Raw genomic sequence first — 6,874 nt, forward strand, 5'->3', positions numbered from 1 at the left:
TAAGTCTGGGGAAAGTGACCTCTTCCCTCTGCCCCAGAGCCAGTATCAGTATACCTTGAAGGCCGGCAGCTACCAAGGCCCAGGGCTTCTGGCAGGGCCCTCTGCCGCTGACCCCTCCCAACCCACCTGCACACTGACTTGCCACTGTTTGCCGGTGGTTTGCAAGTGCAGTACTACCCATGCTCCCAGCTTCCCAGTGTCGATGGGAAAGTGCATGCTGGCGATCCCAGTAGCTGCACACACTGGCCAATGCTATCGGAGGAAGAATGGCTATGACTGTAGGCAGTGGGAGAACTTATGAGCAGGAAGGACACACAGGCAAGTGGAGGGACACACAGCTGGGAGGGTGGAAATAGAGACATGAGGGGGGGCCTGATGGTGAGCAGAAGGGGGCCCATGGGCACTCCAAAACCTGGAACTGGCACTGCTCCACCCCTCACCTTGCTCCTTGGCATTAGGGTTGCCACCAGGTTGAGAAATATCTGGATATTTTTTGGGCAGAGCCTGAGGAGGGTGGGTAGGGTTGCCAGGTCCCTCTTTGCCACTGGCGGGAGGTTTGTGGGGCGGAGCTTGAGGAGGGTGGGGTTTGGAGAGGGGAGGGACTTCAATGCCATAGAGTCCCATTGCTAAAGCGGCCATTTTCTCCAGGTGACCTGATTTCTATTGGCTAGAGAGCAGTTGTAACAGCAGGAGATCTCCAGCTAGTACCTCAAAGGTGGCAACCCTAAGGGTGGGGTTTGGGGAGGGGAGGGACTTCAATGCTATAGAAACCAATGGCCGAAGCGGCCATTTTCTCCAGGTGAACTGATCTCTATCGGCTGGAGATCAGTTGTACTAGCAGGAGATCTCCAGCTAGTACCTGGAGGCTGGCAACCCTACTTGGTACCTACCCTTCTTCACCTCTGTTTGACTGTGCTTGCTCACACCTTCAGCTTCCCCAGCGAGTCTGTAAGCGGCATTGCCAACAATGGTGCAGTTGTCACTCATTGTTGTGCAGGGGGCTATTTTAAAACATCAGTTTAGCCCTGAGGTCCAGGCAGGAGGGGAAGCATTCTGGCAAGGCCCAGCTGTCTGAGCCCATCGCAAATGGACTCTTCAAAGAACCACGGCGGGTGTCTCAGCGCCAGCCTGTCCTGGCTGGGAGGACAGGAGGGAGGGGGGAGGGTGTCTGGGCCAGCCAGGGAATGAGTGGTCGGACCCGCTAATGGTGTTTTGACGTACTGCTTCAAGCACAATTTGTGCGGCTTGGAAGGACTCGGAAACAGCTGTTTGGAACCTGATGCTGGATGATGGAAGAGAGAGCGGGTGAAATGGGGGTGGGGAACACAGATTAATGGGAAGTTTAATGCCTTCTCACATGATAACCCCCCAACCGTTAAAGAGTTTAGTAGGAAATCAGCCTTCAAGGCAATTGCTCAGCTCTCAGAAAGGAAATTTGAAGTGGTGAAGCCAAAATGAGAGAAATGGGTGTGTTTAGTTATATTAAGAGAATTTAAAAAAACAAACATGGATGCATGATGTCCTTGGAAAGTTGATATATATCTGTAGGGAAGAAGGTGTCACCTGGTGCAGGGGAAACTAGGAGAGGGCAGAAGCAGACAGGCATGCTGGGTGTTGTCATTGTACCACTGATGGTGGAAGGGTTGCCGCGTTGCATAGCTGAGAAGGTACGGTTGCTTGGTGGAAAGTCAGAAGGATGAGTATTTATGAACAAGGGAAGAGAAACAGGATGGTTACTTGCAAGTATGGAAAACCAAACAAGAAAAAGGTGCATATGGCCAGCCATGGATATAGGCAGAGGAAGGAGAAGCTAAGGAGACTGCTTCTGTCTGAAACTAAAGAGAGCGACAAAAAGGAGGGGAATGGGAAAGGATGTCGACTGCTACTCTTTCCATCAGAGGTCCCAGGGAACCATCAAGGGAAACTGGAGAGTGAAGATAATAGTACCCTGTGTCCCGTCCCACACCCTCAACTGTTACCCATGGTAGGCAGTTTCCACTTTAGTTGGGGGAATTAGCTGGGGAGTGAGAGGGGGTAACTGGGATCGATAACCTATGTATACCAGGACAATCCTGGGGGAAGACTCTCAACTGAGCATGTGGTTGTACAATTAAAATTGATTTTATTAAAGAATAAAATCATAGTAAAACAAGAAATATATTTCAACCAATGAACATACACATGCAAAGCATACAAGAGCTGACTCGGAGAAAAGAGAGGAAGTTGCATAGGGTTTCAGGGATGGGTGATATTTACCAGTCTTGAAGGGACATCCTGGGAAAGCAGTGCTAAAGAAGAATATAATCAGCATTGCAAAGAGCAAAAGGAAAAGCCAACACACAGGCGGGGATGCATGCATGGATCCAAGACACAAACACTATGAATGGCCAAAGGACCAATATTTATAGCTCAAAATGGGTCCTGAGGCAGTATGAGGTAAGCTGGCAGGAAAGTCAGAGATAAAGTATTGATTGCTTTTCTGGGGTTCCAACAAAAAGATAGAAGAGGTTTGATGAATCGTCAGGACGCAAGAGAATGCCTGGACTATTCTCTTGAGTACTGATTGATTGCTGGGATGGGTGCAGATAGGATAAATAATTATCTGCTCAGAGCGCTGATTAAATCATTTTAGGGTGATACAATGGGGATTAGCTAGCCCCATTGTCTAGCCAGGCACACCTTAGGGCTAGGGGAAAAGTTCAGCTACCAACCTCCTTCCTGCCCAAGCTTGACACACAAGATGGATCCCAAAACTCTCAGAGGCATCCATTTTGTGGGGAGCAGTGTCTTGTTCTTATGCCAGTCTTCAGCCCCCCTTTGCCTTCGTGACACCCCTTAGCGGGAGGAGGGATCAGACTGCTTACCCAACCTCTGTCTCACGATATCCACCTCTGATTCTATACCCTGAGTCAGATCATCTCTCCAAACATCTTTCAACAGCCTGACCTGAAATTCACATACTTCTGGACGTGCTTTACAGGGAAATGTCAGTTTTTATAAGCTCCAGGTGAAACGTTGATACATCCTCAGGCTGTATCTGATGAGACACGGTTGAAAGGCAAATCCTGCTGATTGACCATCTTAGAAGAGGTTTTCAGAAAGCAGAAAATAAACTATTTTAATGTCAGAGATACAATCCAAAAACTTTGCTGTGGTTACGGATGCTTTTTTTTTAAAGCCTTGTGCGTGGAAACTCTATAAAGCTGTCTCTATAAAGCTTGGGAGCTTAGAGTATTTATTTGGGCAGAGCTCTTGTATCTCTATATTTTCTACTTGAGAAGTTAAACATTCACCAAGTACACCATCTCCCTGTTGGAAAAGCATCCTCTCTTGAATTTCTGCATGCCCTGTTAAAGACACAGGAGCACTGCTAGAAAAATGTGGTGATCCTAGAGAATACACACACACACAAACACAATTAAATATGAAATGTATGTATTTTATATCAAATTATATATTTATGTATACTATAAATATTACCGGTATATATAAAATAAATATATAATTAAATATATAACCAGATATCAAATAAATAATTTAACAATTAACTAGTTAAATAATTGATTAAACGATTAAATGTATATAATTAGAATTAATTCCCACACATAAACTAACTTGTAATTTAAGGGGAAATAATATTGAGTTAACCATTTATACACAAGCAGGTTTTCTTTCTTATTTTTTCCCTTATTTTGTTATAACCAATCATATTCAGTATGTCTAATTTCTGTTCAAATATTTCCCATTATTTGTAAAACGGAGTTACATTTTCCCCCATTGTGTTTCCTGAATTTTTGCAGTTCTACCTGGCATTTGTGATTGGCCAACCTTCTGGAGTTTGTCCATCAACAGTGGACAGCTCCCATCTCAACTTTTCAACCCAGTATGCCATTTTGTGTGTGCGCGGTGACTACGTCCTTGCAATAGGCAGCAATTCTCTTGCCCTGATGCCAATAAATGGCCAGGTTTCAGACAACCAATTGCATGTTGTCAAACAATGGAAGCTGGTGATGACATGAAGAGGAGGAATTACAGCTTGCTTGGGTCAGGACCTCATTCACGCAAAGGCACTAAGAGAAAGGAAGCCTTGTTTCAGCTAAAGCTCTGAGCAAAAACCACATGGGAAGCGGGTTGGATGATGGATCACTACATTATCAGGCATGGAAAGAGAAATCTGGTTGCTTGCAGCGAGGCTTTTGTTTGGAAGAAATCTTTCAAAGATGGGATAATCAATAAAATGAATCTGAATTCCTGCCTTGCGTTTGGGCCCACAGGCCTCCTAAGATCAGGGGTAAAGGGCTTTGCGTAGGGTTCCTTTAGCCCATGATACATTGTTCTTGAGGCCAGGGACCTCTCTTCTGCAGCCCTCAGCTCAGCCTCAGGAATTTGTTTTCTCCAGTTTTTAGATAATATCTTGGAAGATTATATTCTTCTGCTTGAATTAGCTGCTTTAATTTGTTTTAACTTCCCATTTTTTAAAAAAATCTTTAAAAAAAAAGCAACCAAAAGAAAAGAACAAGTAGGGGGGACTTAAAATCCAGCAACAAAATAAAGTTTAAAAAAGAAAGAAAAAGATGTACACAAAGTAGAGAGAAAAATATAACAGTGATGGCAGATCTACACATACGTTTCTATAAGGAATTTCAGATATCTCAAAATAAGTCCATATGAAATTGCCATCTATATGCCTTGCGTTCAAATACTGACAGAGTTCTAAGGTCCTCAATCCATTGATTTACCGGAGGCGGACTTTTATATTTCCAATGTTGTAATACGAGTCTTTTAGCTGTAGTAAGGGCACAGAGGGTCTAGTTTCATTGACCATCGGTTAGCCTCCAAGAGACGGGCAGAAAGTTTAAAAAGTCTATAACCATCCTCAAAAATCAATGAACTGTCTAATACAAAATTGATATGAGTAATAACTTCTTCCCAGAAAAACCAAATGACTAGACACGTCCAGCATGGTGTAGTGGTTAAGAGCGGTGGTTGGAGCTGTGGAGTCTGATCTGGAGAACCGAGTTTGATTCCCCACTCCTCCATATGAGCGGCAGATGCTAATCTGGTGAACCGGATTTTTCTCCTCACTCCTACACACGAAGCCAGATGGGTGACCTTGGGTAAGTTACAGCTCTATTAGAGCTCTCTCAGCCCCACCTACCTCACAGGGCGTCTGTTGTGGGGAGGGTAAGGGAAGGGAAGGTGATGGTAAGCCAGTTTGAGTCTCCTTTAAGTGGTAGAGAAAGTCAGCATATGAAAACCAACTCTTTTTCTTCTTCAAAGCACATGTTTAAGGGACATGTCCTGCGAGTTACAACTCCAGCAATTAGACACGTTACTCAATCCTTGGCTGAAGAGTCATTGTGGCGTCCAGCGTATCCTAAACATAGTTTTTTGCTAAATAAGTCACAACTTAAGATGCATGGAGAGAGCCGGTATAAACTTTAAGGCCATAGCCCATTGCTTTGGAAAAATAGGGCGATCTAGCTCCTTATTCCATTCATTCCTAAACTCTGAATATCATATTTATTAATCAACATCCTATATGTATAAATTAATATTGTAGGTTTTGTTTTCTGCCTTGATTCAGAGTTTCCAGGAGAAAGGGGGACTCTGAGACACCTAGTGCCACAAGGCCTTCACATGTGGCTGCCTTCACATGCTCAAGGGACTAAATGCTAACAAGCACAGCTAGTACACAGTTCCAAACCTGTCTTCAAGTTGAGCCGTTTGCTGCCAAAGTGAACAAATCAGAAGACTGGCTCATCCTGATGGCATCTTGTCAAACCAGGTAAATTCAACGGTTAAACATGTTAACTATGAAATGTGCGGCTTCCCTACTACTGAGTAGCTAGTTGGCTGATTTTTCCTCTTTTGAGATACTTGATGTTATCGGACATGGCCAGAGAGAGAAGTTACCAGGTCAGCAGTTGACTAAGGCTTGGGAGCATCCCTGCCCAGAGTTGCTCACGGTGGCTTGGGAAATCACATGAAGCTGCCTTATACTGAATCAGACACTTGGTCCATCAAAGTCAGTATTGTCTAGTCAGACTGGCAGCGGCTCTCCAGGGTCTTTCACATCAACTTCTTGCCTAGTCCCTTTAACTGGAGATGCCAGGGATTGAACCTGGGACCTTCTGCATGACAAGCAGATGCTCTACCACTGAGCCACGGCCCCTCCCCTTGGAGCATTGGGGGCAGACCCTAGGGAGGGTGGAGTTTTGGGAAGGAGCTGAGCAGGGATGTGATGCCATAGAGTCCACCTTCCAAAGATGCCATTTTCTCCAGGGGGACTGATCTCTGTAGTCTGGAGACCCCCTTGGAATTCAGGGAGAACTAGGGTTGCCAACCTCCAAGTAACAGCTGGAGATCTCATGCTATTACAAATGATCTCCAGCCGATAGAGATCAGTTCCCCTGGAGAAAATGGCTGCTTTGGCAATTGGACTCTATGGCATTGAAGTCCCTCCCCTCCCCAAACCCCGCCCTCCTCAGGCTCCACCCCAAAAACCTCCTGCAAAGGGGGACCTGGCAACCCTAGGGAAAACTCCAGGCCCCACCTAGGGGTGGGCAGCCCTATTCCTGGCCTTGCTAAACAGTGACACCTAGGAATAATTGAGCACTTGTCAGTTCATCTCATGTCCTGTTTGCTTGTCATAAGTTCTGTCCTTGGTGAGATCCAAACCGCATACCTGAATGGACTCAGTCAGACAGCTTTCAAAGTTTTTCGTGGAAAGCGTAATGCCTTGTTCTAAAATCTCAGCTCTTCAAAGCACACATTGCTTATAATTTTTAATAAGAACTGATTTGGAGGAAGCAGTTTCTCTTTATCTGGTTTAATGTTCTCCCTCAAGATCGGCTGAAAGAAGGAAAACCTT

The 6,874-nt window shown here is 45.1% G+C and overlaps 1 non-coding gene across 1 annotated transcript; it reads right to left on the reverse strand.

Moving 5' to 3' along the window:
* Positions 1 to 6,103: 6,103 nt before the first annotated feature.
* On the reverse strand, positions 6,104 to 6,172 carry TRNAD-GUC (transfer RNA aspartic acid (anticodon GUC)). Its single transcript has one exon. It is a non-coding gene; the product is annotated as a tRNA-Asp (tRNA).
* Positions 6,173 to 6,874: the final 702 nt, after the last annotated feature.

This window comes from Euleptes europaea, chromosome 14, assembly GCF_029931775.1.
Source record: "Euleptes europaea isolate rEulEur1 chromosome 14, rEulEur1.hap1, whole genome shotgun sequence".
NCBI lineage: Eukaryota > Metazoa > Chordata > Lepidosauria > Squamata > Sphaerodactylidae > Euleptes > Euleptes europaea.